Source organism: Schistocerca americana, chromosome 1 (genome assembly GCF_021461395.2).
Source record: "Schistocerca americana isolate TAMUIC-IGC-003095 chromosome 1, iqSchAmer2.1, whole genome shotgun sequence".
Taxonomy (NCBI): domain Eukaryota; kingdom Metazoa; phylum Arthropoda; class Insecta; order Orthoptera; family Acrididae; genus Schistocerca; species Schistocerca americana.
The window spans coordinates 84,603,047-84,620,555 of record NC_060119.1 but is presented as its reverse complement, the minus strand read 5'-3'; positions in this window follow the sequence as shown (position 1 = coordinate 84,620,555).

Genomic DNA, 17,509 nt, shown 5'->3' with positions numbered 1-17,509 from the left:
ATTACGTTTTCAGTTAATGGGTGTATTCCAAGTTCTTTCAGTATTTCTTTGTTTCTTATTCTTTCTTCTATTGTCCAACCTTTCACTGATCTAAGGAGCTTCATTTCTGCTATTTCGACATGTCTTAAGTCTTTCGAAGTTAATATCCAATTTCGTGCTCCATACAGTACTGTGGGTAGTGGGATGACTTTATAGCATTTCATTTGTGTTTCTGTTCTAGTCATTCCTTTCAGTGTTCCTCTTATCATGCCACATAGATGCTGATAGATGTTGATTTTCGTATTTATGTCTTTCTCTTCTTCAAAAGTTATGTCACATTCTGGATACAGGAAATGGGAAACCTATCTATTATTATGTTGTAGATGACTATCTTACTTCTTATAGGGTATTATACTAAAACGCCATTAATTTTGTTTTTGTTGTTGTTATCTTTAGACAGTAATTTAGACTTACATTGTTTAATCCAAATCCCTTTACTTGTAATCTATGTGCACTGTCCTGTCGTCAGTGAAAACCATATGTAGAAATTTTCCTGGCTCAGTTTTCGTATCTTGAGGTATTCTGCCCATCATCTACTCCTTGGCCAGGTCGTCGGTGTAGCTGGTGATATACTACAGCCTTGCCATACTCCCAGATTTATCTCCATTTCTGTCAGCTCTTTGCCAGTATACATTCTTATCTTGGTGTTTTTCTATAAACCTTGGCGTACTTTTACCAGCCTTCAGTGAAAATCTCTTTTCTCCGTTACCGACCAGAGCTTTTTCTTGGGCGTGGTCAAATGTCTTCTCAAAGTCGACACATGCTAGATGTGTGTCGAAATTGAATTCTCCTCTTTCTTTGTGTAATTTTATATGAATGCGTAGTGTCTGTTTCTTCGAAGAAACAGACATCACGCAGATCCCGCAGCAGTGAAACACTACATGTAAGTGGAAAGGGGGGGGGGGAGGGGGTCATTGCTGACAGCTGCAGCGGGACATTAAGCGGAATCAGCGGGGACGAGCGAACATGTGTACCGGACCGGGATTCGAACCGGGATGTCCTGCTTACTAGGCAGATGCAGTAAATACTGCGCAATCCGGTACACAGTACGGGAAGTGCTCATAATTAATAAGCCTGGCTGGGCAATGGATGTACTTTCTTCAGTGCGAATGCACGAAAGGCGTCCAACCTTGTGTGGGAATCTGTGGGCAGCGAACGGCAGTAAAACGTCCGTGGGGCGGACCGAGATGGTCCGTGGAGTTGCGATAACACTGTGTACCGGATGGCGCAGTGGTTAAAGCACCCGCGTAGTAAGCAGGAGATCCCCAGTTCGAATCCCGGTCTAGTACGCATTTTCACTCGCCGCCGCTGATTCCGCTTAATGTCCCGCTGCAGCTGTGAGCAGTGATCCTCTTTTAATTAACGTGTTTGTACAATTTTTTTCACTGTGAAAACATCGTCGGCTCAAAATGTTTAAAAAAAAAAATGGTTCAGATAGCTCTAATCACTATGGAACTTAACATCTGACGTCATCAGTCCCCTAGACTTAGCGCTACTTAAACCTACCTACCATAAGAACATCGCACACACCCATACCCGAGACAGGATTCGAACCTGCGACCGTAGCAGCAGCGCGTTTCCAGACTGAAGCGCCTAGAACCACTGGGTCACAGCGGCCGGTCAAAATCTTCCTGTACGGAAGCCTGCTTAATGTTCTAATAAAATTGAACCAGAGATGTTTAGAAGCCATTCATTAGTTGGCTCTGAGCACTATGGGACTTAACTTCTAAGGTCATCAGTCCCCTACAACTTAGAATTACTTAAACCTAACTAACCTAAGGACATCACACATGCCCGAGCAAGATTCGAACCTGCGACCGTAGCGGTGACGCGGTTCCAGACTGTAGCGCCTAGAACCGCTCGGCCACGCCGGCCGGCTCCATTCATTAGTTATTTTAGCACTGCTGCTATGTCATATTGGCATACCGGGCTTTTTTACTCGGTCGTTAATAAATAAGAAAAAACCCTATTATAGCCGAAACCAAGTAAATACGGCAAAATAGCGATTATTTAGAACTAAAATGCCGGTAGGGGTCTTAACCAACCGGTTTTCCCCCTCTCTAGTATCCTACCAGGGGACCGTATCCTTCCCCCACGATGGAAGCCCACAGCGAGGCTACGAGGCGAAGGCACCGGAGCAGGTGGATTTCCTTTGCGACGGAGTTAATGGCAGCGGCGGGCGGCGGCTGAGTTCCTGAGCACTACCGCCCCGCTGATTGATCAGTCTCGCGACGCGATGGCCGGCTAAAAAAGGAAATAGAGGGCGAGCCGGTAGGCTGTGGTTCGATAAATCAGTGCTCGGCTCGATGGAAACGTTCCGCGCCATTAATCATCATCAGGTGCGAGCGCGCGCCAGAGGCGGCCTCGGCTCGTGACCCGCGCAGCGTCGTGTCACGGTCTGGTCTGTCTGCCGGAGATTTACACCGCCGCACGCTACACGTACGGAGGACGTCCGTCGCGTGTCCGGACCCAACAGGTTTATTGCCACGGTACGTTAGGCCGTGCTCAAATGCGGTCCGGAAAAACCTACTGCCCGAAAACTCGAGGCCACAAAGGATAAACAACTTGAAATACACACACAAAAAAATATTTGTAATAATAAACACATCCCACAATGCACAAAAAAGACCCACTGAAACACTACCTCTGTGAACCCATGGGCGGTATTCACTTGATAAGAGCGTGACACGCAGGTGGAAACATGCGACTAAGAAATGGACAGCAGCATTAAAGTTCCGAAGGTCGGTATCTGGAGCAGGGGGAAGGGGGATCGAAGAGGAAGTGGCGTCTGGCCACAGTAGTGATTGTTGACGAAGGTTAAAAAAATGGCTCTATGGGACTTAACTTCTGAGGTCATCAGTCCCCTCGAACTTAGAACTACTTAAACCTAACTAACCTAAGTTCATCACACACATCCATGCCCGAGGCAGGATGCGAACCTGCGACCGTAGCAGTCGCACGGCTCCAGACTGTAGTGCCTATAACCGCTCGGCCACTCCGGACGGCCGACGAAGGTTAACGGTTGTAGAATTCATGTTAGGCGTGTTGGGTTATAACAGCGGTGTGTGGGCGAGCGTTATCCTGTCGGAGAGCACCCTCCGGACTGCTGCTCAAGAATGGCAGCACAAGAGTTCGGATCACCGGATTTGCAGTCTAGGAGCGTGAGATAACCACGAGAGTGCTCCTGGAGTCATACGAAATCACACCAAGACCCCATAGCTCTAAGTGTAGGTCCAGTGTGTCTAGCACGCAGAGAGGTTGGCTGCAGGCTCTAAAGTAGGTTCCCTCCACCATGGAGTCATACGAAATCACACCAAGACCCCATAGCTCTAAGTGTAGGTCCAGTGTGCCTAACACGCATAGAGGTTGGTTGCAGGCCCTAAAGTGGCTTCCCTCCACCATGGAGTCATACGAAATCACACCAAGACCCCATAGCTCTAAGTGTAGGCCCATTGTGTCTAGCACGCAGAGATGTTGGTTGCATGCCCTAAAGTGGCTTCCCTCCACCATGGAGTCATACGAAATCACACCAAGACCCCATAGCTCTAAGCGTAGGTCCAGTGTGTCTAGCACGCAAAGAGGTTGGTTGCAGGCCCTAAAGAGGCTTCCCACCACCATGGAGTCATACGAAATCACACCAAGACCCCATAGCTCTAAGTGTAGGTCCAGTGTGTCTAGCACACAGAGAGGTTGGTTGCAGGCCCTAAAGTGGCTTCCCTCCACCACGGAGTCATACGAAATCACACCAAGACCCCATAGCTCTAAGTGTAGGTCCATTGTGTCTAGCACGCAGAGATGTTGGTTGCATGCCCTAAAGTGGCTACCCTCCACCATGCCCTAAAATGAGCTCCCGCATGATACCACTAAAGTCGCAAATGGTGCTGTTTTGGGATTAAGGGAATGCACGCTACAAGGAACCTGGCTCGGAGGTGTCCTTGAGGTAAACGATTCGTAACAGTGCGTTGAGTCACTGTGGTGCCAGCTGCTGCTCAAATGCTGCAGATGCAGTACGATGCGCCAGAGTCCCACACCGAACATGACGGTCTTCCCCGTCTGTCGTCAGACGTGGCCGTCCGGAGCCCATCTTCTTGCGACCGTTCATTCTCGCGTCCACGGACGCCAAAAAATATGTACATCGGCTAGATTCCTGCGAAGTTTTTCGACAGTGTTGCAGATGGAGCGTCCAGCTCTTCGTAGCCCTATTACAGGATCTCGTTCAAACTCAGTGAGGTGTTGATAATGGCGTCCTTGTCCCTTAAAAACATTCTTGTCTAACATCAACTCCCCATTCATAGGTAACTAATGCTTACGACCACTACGGCGTGTATTTAAAGCGAACGCGATTTCCTTCCTCGTAGTGGCGCTAATAACGCCACTCTTACGCGACTGGCGTAAAATTTAATTAGACTTCGTCGTCGCATAATTCCTTCTAGGTGTTGCGGTTTCATTTCCGTCAGTGTAATTCGTAACTGAAAGAGGAATGCAATTGTAGGTTACTTATTTAACATAATCACCTTACCACAAATTCCATGATAAGGGTTTTGAGTGACGTCATCATGATGGGAGCAACACATTCCATCAGTGTTCGCAGCTATATTACAGGTAAAACAGAGCACGTTATTGCTACGCTCTGGAAAACATCACTGCGGACGCAGAGGACAGTTCGACACATCCTTTCAACGAGAAGACATTAGAATTCAGTATTCAAGAGCAGCCATTGTATATTGCCCACTCTTTTATTTATATTACACAGTCAGATTACAGCAAAATACACAGATCAAAAAAGTTTTGCATCACCCGGGTTCCCAGACCTCCTGAAGATAGACATTGACTGTGGTTATTGTATCCCTTTCACTGCTCAGAGATATCACTAAACCCGCCCACAAATGTAAACAACGGTACATGAGCAGCGCCTACAGACGGAGGGGGTCCGACAGCCACAGGACGTCGTGTTACAACTAAAACTGTGCACAATAGGTTGCGTGTTGCGCTACTCCAGTCCCGACGTCCATGCCGAGGTCCATCTTTGCGACCACAGAACCATGCAGCGCGTTACAGATGGGCCCAACAACATACCGTATGGACTGCTCAGGATTGGCATCACGTTCTCTTCACCCCTGAGCGTCGCATATACCTTCAACCAGACAATCGTCGGAGAAGTGTTTGGAGGCAATCCGGTCAGGCTGAACGCCTTAGTCACACTGTCCAGCGAGCGCAGCTCTGTGCTCTTTTGTTTGTGGAGTGACTATGAAGAGTAAATGCAAAGGAACAACCAAAGCTTAAACAAGACCAAGCAGATCTCCTACATCAACGGAGGAAGACCGTGAAGCATTGAGGAGGATGTCTGCAAAATATGGCATGAATTCAGTGGAAGGAAGGAATCACTCGTGACTACCAAAGTACTAGCAGCCGTTCAGCTATCACAATAACTGCGTAAAGGGAATTAAAAAGATCGTGTACAATAGTCGAATTCCTACTCGTAAGCTACACATTTCTGTACTCATGGTTAAGCGACGCTTGAAGGTGTAAAGAGCGCTGTCACTGCACAGTGGGCAATTGGAAAAGACTGATTTGGGGAGATAGGGTACACTCAACGCCCTCAATTATTTGTTGGCTATATTCCAGTTTCTGTCCTCTCCAACAGCTTTTGCCCTCTGCATCTCCCTCTGGTACCAAGGAAGTTATTCCATGGGGTCCTAAAACACGTCACATGTTGCTGTCCCTATTTCACCTCAGTATTTTTCACGTATTTCTTTCCTCACCTGTTCTGCGGAGAACCTCTTCAGTTCCTATCAGTGCATCTAATTTTCAACATCGTTCTATAGCTCCATGTCTCAAATATGTCTGTTCTCTTCTTTCCGAATTTCCTCAAAGTCCAGGCACGATTCATTTCTATACGACGCTCCAGACGTACATTGACAGAAATCTCCTCCTCAAATTGAGTTCGACGTCTGCCATTAGTAACGTTGTTTTTACCAGGATTACTCTCTTTACTTTTGATAGTCGGGTTTATATCTCCACCTTGCTTCGTCCCTCGTACGTTACTTTATTTCCAGTGTAGCGGATTTCCTTCATTTCGTCTGTTTCCCGTTCCCCAATTTTGATGTTAGGCTTCTTTCTGCAACTCCTGAAAACTTTCGTCTTTCATTCAACAGGTTCTGCAGTTCCCTTCATTTTCAGTGAGAATAGCACCCTTAATTTTCATCCTACTCCTGAATCTACTTTTAATTTTCATCATTACTGCTTCGATGTATAGACTGAACAGCAAGTGCGAAAGTCTACATCTATGTGTTACAGCCTTTTTCGTCCTAGATCTTCGTTCTTGATCTCCCAGTCTTATTTGTTCGCTCTTGGTTCTGGTACATGTCATATTTTATCTGTCTCTCCCTATAACCTCCAATTATTTTTCTGAGAAATGCAATCATCTTGTGCCATTTTTCATCAGTAATTGCTTTTTCTTGGTCGACAAATCTTTGGTGTCTTGATTTTTCCTACGATTTGCTTCCATTATCAGGTACAGCAGATGCAACAGCAGCATTACCTCCCTGGTGCCTTTGCCTTTCCTAAAGCAAAACTGTTCGTCGCCTAAGAGACCCTCAGTTTTTTTCCGTAGTGCAGTCTCAGCTAAAGCCGCCACATGACCACCCGCAGTGGTCCGAACAAAGAGCTGGTGGTGGTCACCGCTAGCGTAACTTAGCAATTACCCTGAGTAATAATTATGATGACTGTAGAGTATAAGAGTCTCAAACGGCAATACGCACTCTCCTGGAAGCAGCTTTACATGGCGGCGCGACAGAGAGCGTTAACGGCGCCCCCAGAATCTGAGTGGGAAATAATGTTCGAAAAGCGTGTAATTTCGCTGTGAGGTGACGCAGGGGCGAGTGTGACGCATCCGCAGGTCGCAGAAGGGCGCGCTGTTTTCTCTCGTCTCCGTGGCAACGCGCGCGTCTGTCTGCCGAACGTCAGACCGCGGTCGTATAAAGCGGTCTCCTGGTGGCCGCAGCCACACACTGGTGGTCAGGGGTCAGCCGCTCTGGACGCGGCTGCAGTGGCGGCGCCTGGAGCTGGGTCTACCGGTGCCTGCAGCTTCTCGAGGTAAGCGTCCAGAAATACGATATGCGAATGTTTGTCGTGCAGACCAGGAGTAGTCCGGTGCAGCGAGACTTTGTCTTCCTTCCAGAAAGTAGTGTTTCCAGTTATACGCTTCCCGTAAAAGTCTATTAGTGTAATGATACCAGTCTGTTATAAATGCAAAATCCTCTTGAATTTATTAAAAGGTATCACTGAAAACCGTAGAGGAGTTTGTGGTGGTGGCTGCAACTCTTCCGGTACCTGTACGAATTAGACTGATAGTCCATTTGCAATATGAATTTATCTTACTGCGATCGTGTATTCATAGCCAACAGACAGAATACAATGCTGACAGTATTTATTTTGCTTCCGTATGATGATGATAACGTGTTCTGCACATTAGGCAGGTCCATCATTGCGAGTTCAGCGTTCTCCAGGCCTCGCTATTATCAGGCACCATTTTCGTAGCTGCGTATAAAATTTACTTTGATGTTGCCAGAATGGGATTTTCACTCTGAAGCAGTGTGTGTGTGTGCACTGATATCAAACTTCCTGGCAGATTAAAACTGTGTGCCGGGCCGAGACTCGTCAATGTTCCCGAGTTCGAGTCTCGGCCCGGCACAAAGTTTCATTCTACCAGGAAGTTTTACTTTGATGCTGTCAGTTAACTGTTATCTTCTTCTACCTCTAGTTCTCTCCACAGTCAATATTCCTTCTAATGCATTTTTTATTATGCGATACCTTTTCATCCACTACCCTGGCTAATTTATTTTCCTATTTCCAGTATTTGCCTTCTCTCGTACGCTTTTTGTAACGCAACCTCATTCCTTATTTTGTCTGTCCACTTCACATCTACCATTCGTATTCAGGCCCACATCTCAAAAGTCTTAAGTATTTCTCCTCTCTCCACCGCAGAGTCACCGTTTCGGCACTTAATTATGATATTTGACCGACCTATAGCTTATCAGTAGTTCTAAGTGGGGTTAGACGGTCACAATTTGCCCAAAACTGACTGATCGAATGCAGTCAGTTGAAGCTGCCATCGCAGCTAATAGGAATAAAATCAGTCTCTTAACTTTGTGGACAGACGTTGCATATCCGACCCAAAACAAGTTAAGGATTAATGCACTAGTTACTTGTTCAAATCTCATCCAAGGAAACATTCCAAATCTTCTTCAATTGTGGCTTGCTTTTTAGGGTTCCGACTTCAATAGGTAGAAACGGAACCCTTATAGGATCACTTTGATCTCCGTCTGTCTGTCTGTCTGACTATTAAAAACCCTTTTTCTCGGGAAGGGGTTCAAATTGAAATTAATGTTGCATACTAAGGCTATGGTCCATCGGCGGTTTAACAAACCTTAGGTTCTACGTGAATGCAGTCAAAAGATACTGCCATTTGTGTCACATATCTTTATACACGAAAACTCACTCACCGAATCCTTCAACGACTTCTCATTGGTCTAGAATCATGGGATTTGGCAAGAAGTAAGATTTCACTGTAAAAGTAAAGGAAATAATCCGAAAATTGTTAATTTGTAATTGTGTTACTTGCAACAAAATTATTGTTATTTGTTATCAGATCGTCTGTCTGTCTGCCCATCTGTTAAGACAATTTTTTTCAGGAATGGGGAGACATATCGAGTTTAAATTTATGTCACATACTGTGTTCTATGGTCCTTTGCTGGTAAAAAAGGTAACGGCCATTTACGTCACATATCTTGATACTCCCAGACTCACTGAAATTGACGCAGAATCAAGTAATTTGGCAAGAAGCGAGGTTTCACGGTACAATAAAAGGAAAAAATCAGAAAACTGATAATCTGTAATTACATCACATCAAAAAATATTTCTTTTGTCGTATGTTATCCGACGTCAAACTTTTAATTAAAACACTGTCGGAAGTCGGAATCCCTGGGATCGGTATCTTGCCAGTTAGTGTCGATGAAAGGCAAAAACCGTCGAGATTCTCTATTCCATCAATGGAATTATATTTGTACGGACGGACCCCCCCCCCCCCCCCCTCCCACAGAATCCTGCGTGCACTTTGCCAATTTTTTACTGTTTTTTCTATCTTAATGGATTCGTCAATCTAGGTTTGCTGTCACATGTTCAAGTACTGTCATCAGTACACTATTGAGCGACTCTCAGAGCTCTACAACTACGTATATCCAAATACGTACTCGGTAAGTCACTGCAAGTGCTTTACGGGGAATACTTCTTATCGCTGTCAATGAATTACTATCTCCAGTGGGGTATTTAACCAAGGAAAAATAACTATCCTTATGCCTTTGTCGCTGCCCAATCTCTCATGCCTTGTTCTCATGATCCCCACGAGAGACACGACGGTAGCGGCAGAACCATCGCACAGTCTTTTCTCCACTACCGCTTCTCTAAATTTTCCCAACAGCGTTTCTCCAGAACAGTGCCGCGTTTCTTCGCAAGATTTCCATTTAGGATCTCCGAGTACCACTGTTCAACGCCAGTACGTGATGTACCGACCATTTACGGTAGGGCGCTCCTAAATATGTCCGTTGGAATCTTTCACGTCTTCATGAAAATGATTCCAAACGCTGGAGGAATACGCTATAATTAGTCACGCTAGCATCTTGTGCATGATTTTCTTTTCAGCTGCACTGCAATTTCTCAAGATATTCTCAACATAGCAGAATCTTCCACTCGCCATATCTGTTACAGCTTTTAAATATTTGTCCTACGTTTTGGTATCACTTCTCAGCATTATGCCAAAATACTTATGCGATGTGATGCCGTCTAGATAAAGTACATTATCTTAAATTTATCCACATCAAAAAGAACAGTCAGTCATTACAGCATGTAGAATTTTTATCCAAGATATTCTACACTTTCTTACGATCGTCCAGCAACAATACTTCCCCATACACATCATGATCCACTATGGACAACCCAACTCGGTATGTTCACCCACGAGATCCAGAAAGCAGTAGATACAGGCTTCCAGGTGTATGCTGTGTTCCTTGACTTCCGGCTAAAAAAAAAAACGGCTCTGAGCACTACGCGACTCAACTGCTGAGGTCATCAGTCGCCTAGAACTTAGAACTAATTAAACCTAACTAACCTAAGGACAGCACACAACACCCAGCCATCACGAGACAGAGAAAATCCCTGACCCCGCCGGGAATCGAACCCGGGAACCCGGGCGTGAGAAGCGAGAACGCTACCGCACGACCACGAGATGCGGGCTGACTTCCGGGAGGCGTGCTATACAGTTCCGCACTGCCATCTAATGAACAAAATACTGTTTAATTGGACTGAAGAGTTTCTAACTAACAGGATAGCGCATGTCATTTTGAACTTAGAGAAGTCTTCAGACGTAAAAGTAACTTCGGCGTGCCCCAAGGGAGGGTTATAGGTCCATTACGTTTCACGATACATATAAATAACCTAGTAGGCAACGTCGGAAGTTCCATGAGGCTTTTCGCAGATAGTGCTGTGGTATACACAGAATTCGCGACGCTAGAAAACTGAAGCGAAATGCAGGAAGAGCTACAGATGACGGACGCTTGGTGCAGGGACTGGCAACATCAACGTCAACAAACTTAATGTATTGCGCATAAACAGGGGGGAAAACCCACTATTTTTTAATCACACGATTGCAAAGAAATCACTGGAACCAGTTACTTTCACATAACGTACAGGAACATGCAGACGGAGCGATTTGAAACTGAATGATCACATAAAATTGGTTGTGGGTAAGGTAGGCAGTTCAAGAATCCCCAGGAAATATAGTCCATCAACAAGGGCAGTAGCTTAGAAAACACTTGTTCGACCAATACTTGAATACTGTTCGTCTGTATGCCATCCGTATCAGACAGGACTGATAGAGAAAATATAGAACATCCAAAGAAGAGCAGCACGTTTAATTACAGCTTCATTTACGTTCACAAAGATGCTCAACCAACTCCATGGCAGACACTGCCAGAGAGGCGCTCTGCATCGCGGTATGGTTTATTGTTAAAAGTTCCGTGAGTATTCGTTTCAAGAGGAGTCAACAAATATCTCGTGACTAGAGAGATTCGATCCAACACGTAGGCTTGCTGGAAATCCTTTTTCCGGCGAAAGATTCACGACTGGGAAAGAAAAAAGGGTAAGTGACAGTGATACAGAAAGAGCTCTCCGCCACATACCGCAAGGTGGCCTGCGGAGTATAGTAGATGTAGAAAGTGCTGTCTGATGCATCGCTGATGTATACAGAAAACATCAGTGGCCCTATTTCTCTTCCTGGAGGTAAATCTAATGTTGATTTAATTTCTGTTGTGCATTCTCCCCCTAGCAAAACCCACTAATTCAATCGTCGCACATGAAGGAACAAAGAACCAGCCGTAAAAGTATTTGACCACTCCCTTTGTAAATGAAAGTCGCTGACAGTTAAAAGTCTTAAAAGCAAATTGAAATTATTCCTGACGGACCCCGTACTCCGTAGACGAACTTCTGAATAGATCATGTGTATGTCGTCTGAAAAGCAATTCTCAACATCGAAGCTGAAGCTAAAGTGATGGTATATTCATTTCAATATCTCTGTTCCGAATTTTCGAAACCAACACCCGTGAAATTTCCTTAAAAATCCAGCTTCTTCTCCTTTTATTTTATTTCTCCGTCTGTTGCAGTTTCCATTTTCAATGTTTTTGATACCAGAATCCACATTAACAGTAATTTAGTATTTCCTTATTCTTCTGTCTCTTACCCAATACGACACTTCTTCTATTTCTTCTATTACAGACAGGAGAGTACAAGTTCAGTCAGTAGCTAACCTGATATTATCAACTTCACGTAAGCTGTTATCTTTTCTCTGTTAGTATTTTTGTCTTGGACATTCATGGACTGACACAGGAATGGACTATTGTCAGGTTCTCCTTGACGCTCAGTAGAGAATTGGTAGCTCCACGCAGCATGTACTCTGACGTAGGGATGTTGCCGTAGACCAACATCCGCAGCACGCTGCCCAAGGATTACGTCAGACAAATAGCAAAAATACAAAACAAATATTTCGATGTATAAAGTTCATCTACACATAAATACTGGCATTCTGAAGCACCCTCCCCCTTTTTAATTGTTATTGAAACCATAATAAAATTGGTTGTTCACACGCTTGCTCGTTTACACATGGCGAGGGCCCAGAAATCTTCGCATCCTTAATATTTATGAGAAAATTCCTGAATTTAATTCAGCCAGATTCTGCACTCTCTCAGATTCGGTCACAGTTATCAAATCGAAGAAAGCAAACCCACTTATGAAACCTGCCATCATATACCTTATTTTGACAGTGAAAAAGTATCTTATTTATAAATCTACTATACGTTTCACGTCATGGCGACTTATTACGATTATGATCGACAAACATGTAGGAAAAGTAAACGAAGCCATGTCACTTTGTCCCTGAATGTATCTTCTAATCGTGCATAATATTGGAATAGATACATGTCTGTTTGTACAAAGTCTGAAAGCTAGTAAAAAGTAAAAATGTTTCTCGCGAAACTTCTTCGGCGTGCATGTCTATTCAGAGCTTGTAAGGCCATCAGTCAGTCAGTGAGTCAGTGAGCGGCTCCTCCCTCCGTGATGAGCTGCTTCTACTTTTAACCAGGGACTGAGCGTATACGCGGCGACCTAGACGAGCCGCAATCGCTGTTTTATGGACTTTTAATTGTGCCAGCTAGTCCGTGCCGGGCCAGTCTAGTCTAGGTCGAGGCAGACTGGGAAGCCCCCGCCAACTGTCTGCTTCGGTCGCGTGAGGCGGGCAGGCGTTCCGTGAGCGCTGGCCGCCCGTGTATTTATACTGCGTCCCTCGGTAAATATGGCAGCAGGGGGATAGATCGCTTTATTGCTGCTGTCCGGATTTGAGGGTCGCCCTTCGCTGGTCGAAGGTCGGTGCCAGCCCGCCTGCCACGCTTACGAAACGAGTCACTGACGCTCGCCAAAGCCTTACCGGCAGACGGTAGCCGTGGTGTTTCAACGCAGAAATGGCTTTGAAACACCATCGAAGAAATGTGTAACATGCGGGGAGTCAAGCCGAGACAGTAGCATGACTGCACAGGCTGTCCCTAAGCAGTACCGAGACACACACGTAGTGTGACGTTTAGCCAGCGAACAAGTAAATAATTACTGTTATTTATTCAGCTTACTATCATAGATTCAAACGTATTCCTTGGTGGTGACTAGTTGCTAACGAATCTGAATCATTGCCAGCTTCTTTATCATGAGTCTGTAGTTTGGTCCAAAACTTAAGGACCAAAGGAATTTTTGCTTCATGTGTCACTGATAAGTATCACAGTTCGTTGAAACTTGGAGCGCAGATGGAAAGAAATCATACACTGTAGTAACTGAAAGAAATACACAATAGGGTGAATAAAAATGACATTTTTGTAGCAAAGATCACAAAGAAGTCACCGTGATTCATGGCGGTCCTCCGAACATTACAAAAGGCGGGACATGGTTCTTAAAAGGGTGTGTGCTCACAACAGACGGCTATACATACACTACTGGCCATTAAAATTGCTACACCACAACGATGACGTACTACAGGCGCGAAATTTAACCGACAGGAAGAAGATGCTGTGATATGCAAATGATTAGCTTTTCAGAGCATTCACTCAAGGTTGGCGCCGGTGGCGACTCCTACAACGTGCTGACATGAGGAAAGTTTCCAACTGATCCCTCATACACAAGCAGCAGTTGACCGGCGTTGCCTGGTGAAACGTTGTTGTGATGCCTCGTGTAAGGAGGAGAAATGCGTACCATCACGTTTCCGACTTTGGTAAATGTCGGATTGTAGCCTATCGCGATTGCGGTTTATCATATCGCGACATTGCTGCTCGCCTTGGTCGAGATCCAATGACTGTTAGCAGAATATGGAATCGGTGGGTTCAGGAGGATATTACGGAACGCCCGGCTGGAACCCAACGGCCGCGTATCACTAGCAGTCGAGATGACAGGCATCTTATCCACATGGCTGTAACGGATCGTGCAGCCACGTCTCAATCCCTGAATCAACAGATGGGGACATTTGCAATACGACAACCATCTGCACGAACAGTTCGACGACGTTTGCAACAGCATGGACTACCAGCTCGGAGACCATGGCTGCGGTTACCCTTGACGCTGCACCACAGACAGGAGCGCCTTCGATGGTGTACTCAACGACGAATCTGGGTGCAGGAATGGCAAAACGTCATTTTTTCGGATGAATCCAGGTTCTGTTTACAGCATCATGATTGTCGCATCCGTGTTTTGGCGACATCACGGTGAACGCACATTGGAAGCGTGTATTCGTCATCACCATACTGGCGTATCACCCGGCGTGATGGTATGGGGTGCCATTGCTTACACGACTCGGTCACCTCTTGTTCGCATTGACGCCACTTTGAACAGTGGACGTTACATTTCGGATGTGTTACGACCCGTGGCTCTGCCCTTCATTCGATCCCTGCGAAATCCTACACTTCAGCAGGATAATGCACGACCGCATGTTGCAGGTCCTGTACGGGCCTTTCTGGATACAGAAAATGTTCGACTGCTGCCCTGGCCAGCACAATCTCCAGATCACTCAACAATTGAAAACGTCTGGTCAATGGTGGCCGAGCAACTGGCTCGTCACAATACGTCAGTCACTACTCTTGTTGAACTGTGGTATCGTGTTGAAGGTGCATGGGCAGCTGTACCTGTACACGTCATCCAAGCTCTGTTTGACTCAATGCCCAGGCGTATGAAGGCCGTTATTACCGCCAGAGGTGGTTGTTATGGATGCTGATTTCTCAGGATCTATGCACTCAAATGGCGTGAAAATGTAATCACGTGTCAGTTCTAGTGTAATATATTTGTCCAATGAATATCCGTTTATCATCTGCATTTCTTCTTGGTGTAGCAATTTAAAGCCAGAAGTGTACTTTACAACGCTGGTAGGGAGTTCTTGTGGTAGGGCAGACCATCCATCCATCAGCGCTCAGTGCTGGTGGTAACTCCTGGATGATCTTTGGTGCATATGGACATGCTATACAATACATCTGACCAACGAGTCACAAATGTACTCTGTGGGATTGAAGTCGGGGAGAATGTGGAAGACAGTCCATTCGTTCCAAGAGCTCCTTCATGTACGCTGTTGGAAGAGGTGGCGCATTGTTCATCCACAAAACTGGAATCAGGTCCGAAAGCGGCCCTGAAAATACTCACATGGCGAAGGAGTACAGTGTCGCAACAACATTGATGTGGGGTGAATGTACCGTGTTTGAAGATATGGAGGTCAGTTCACACATGCAGCATTATGCCTCCCCACACGATAACATCTGGATCACCAAAACAACCATTTCGACAGTGCTGGACTTACCCTTTATGTGCCGAGAAGCGGGAATACACAATACAGCCGAGAATATTGCCAAACGTGACAGTTTTGGTGGACCAGCTGATAAGGGTCGACGGGATATAATGATGCAAGGGGTACTCACCTTCCAATCTTTAAAGCTCACCAGTGAGGGTTATTGTGACACTGCTGTATTCTGGCCTGACTTCACGTTTATGAATGACAAAGGACGACTGCATCGAACAGCATAGGTGAAGGAACTCTTAAAAGTGCCATTTCTGTTCACCTCATTGCGTATTTCATTCTGGTACCTTTTGTACCATACTTCAGCAGTGCTTTCTATGTATGATCTAAGTTTGATCAAGCTTTGTTGCTTGTTACTTGGAAGTGACACATCATGGGAAAGCTACTTTCGTCACTTTGTTTTGCACATCAGTGTATCAAGAAATTTAGTTCTGTTTGTACAGTATACATACGAACAGTCTATGCTTGTCACAATACACTTCCATACACTAGGTCAGCTTAGGGACACATCACACTTATAAGGGGGATATCCTAAGTCATCCAGTGGGTACAAAATAGCATATCACAAATTACAGGATAGAGAATTGTCTCGTATTGATTACAGTCAGTGGGTCATGGTTCATCAGTAAAATGACCTCGGGCAGTTGCGCAAAGTTACTGGTGGGAGGAAATTCTAGTCTATGGTTACACGCAAATTACGGAGCTTCCACAGACTTCACTATTATGAACGTATCCACGTCAATTACGGGAAACTGACATCCACCGATCCACATCATCCGAAGTGGTGAGATATTGACGAATGCTCACGAGGTACTGGATGAGTTTCTATGCTATGTGCTGTACGGTTTTGTGCTGTAAATTGTGAACCCTGTATAATTTCATACGTTAGCCGAGAGACACTGCATCTCGACTCATTTTTCTCCGATGACTAGAATGTATGGTAAAAGTTGGACGCCTCCCCAGCTATGAGTGATTACATACTCAATAAATATTATGGAGGACCATGGCAGGTGAAACCTGCTAATTCAGATGATTATAACGCAGCCGGCCGGTGTGGCCGAGTGGTTCTAGGCGCTTCAGTCTGTAACAGTGCGACCGCCACGGTCGTAGGTTCGAATCCTGCCTTGGGCATGGATGTGTGTGTTAGGTTAGTTAGAACTACAAACTTGAGGGGACTGATGACCTTAGATGTTAAGTCCCATAGTGCTAAGAGCCATTTGAACCTTTTTGATTATAACGCATATGGGATACAGCATCGAGACAGGGCGTTGGCGTAACAGCATAGTGGGTAGTTTGAGGGCACTAGAAGTATAATAAGTCAAAATTACACTTATTACATAACTTCCAAGTTGAGCACGACGCACACAATGTCATGTCAAAAATCACATCGAGCCAAGAAAAGTTACACGTAAGAATGATCTGTCTGGGAACTTAAGTGCAAATTATGAATATTACAAACGGATGTGCTCGCTAAAGTTCAGCACGACTAAACAGAAGCCACGGCACGGGCTCTATCGTTGTGAATAAAGTAAGTAACGTCAAGCAAAATAAGGCCTTTACAACAGTGGAAAAGAAGCAGCACCAAGCAAAATACGGTCTTTACAACAGTGTAAAATAAGTAACATCAAGCAAAATATGGTCTTTACAACAGTGGTGTGGCACCTGCGCTGCTTGAAAATGACTTGTGATATTGTCATCTGAGATACCTTAAACATCGATGCACATGGTTTTCACTCATCTTACACTGTGTGTCCTCAGCTAATATGCAATATAATGTCTGGTTGTGTGATTTTGCAGAACCTAGAAGATTCCACCGTATGAAGTTTATACTGCGATACAAGCGATTGGAAACTCTCCCTCGGCAGCTGCGCGGTCAGCGTGCTGATTGCTAACCGAAGTGTCCCGGTTTCGATTCCATACTGGGATGGATATTTCCTCCGCTCTGGGACTGGGTATTGTGTTGTCCCCAAGTTCGTATCGCATTACTGCCATTGTATTATTTAGTTGGCTGTACAGGCTCGTCGCGGAAGTCGATAAAAAAAGGGTTGG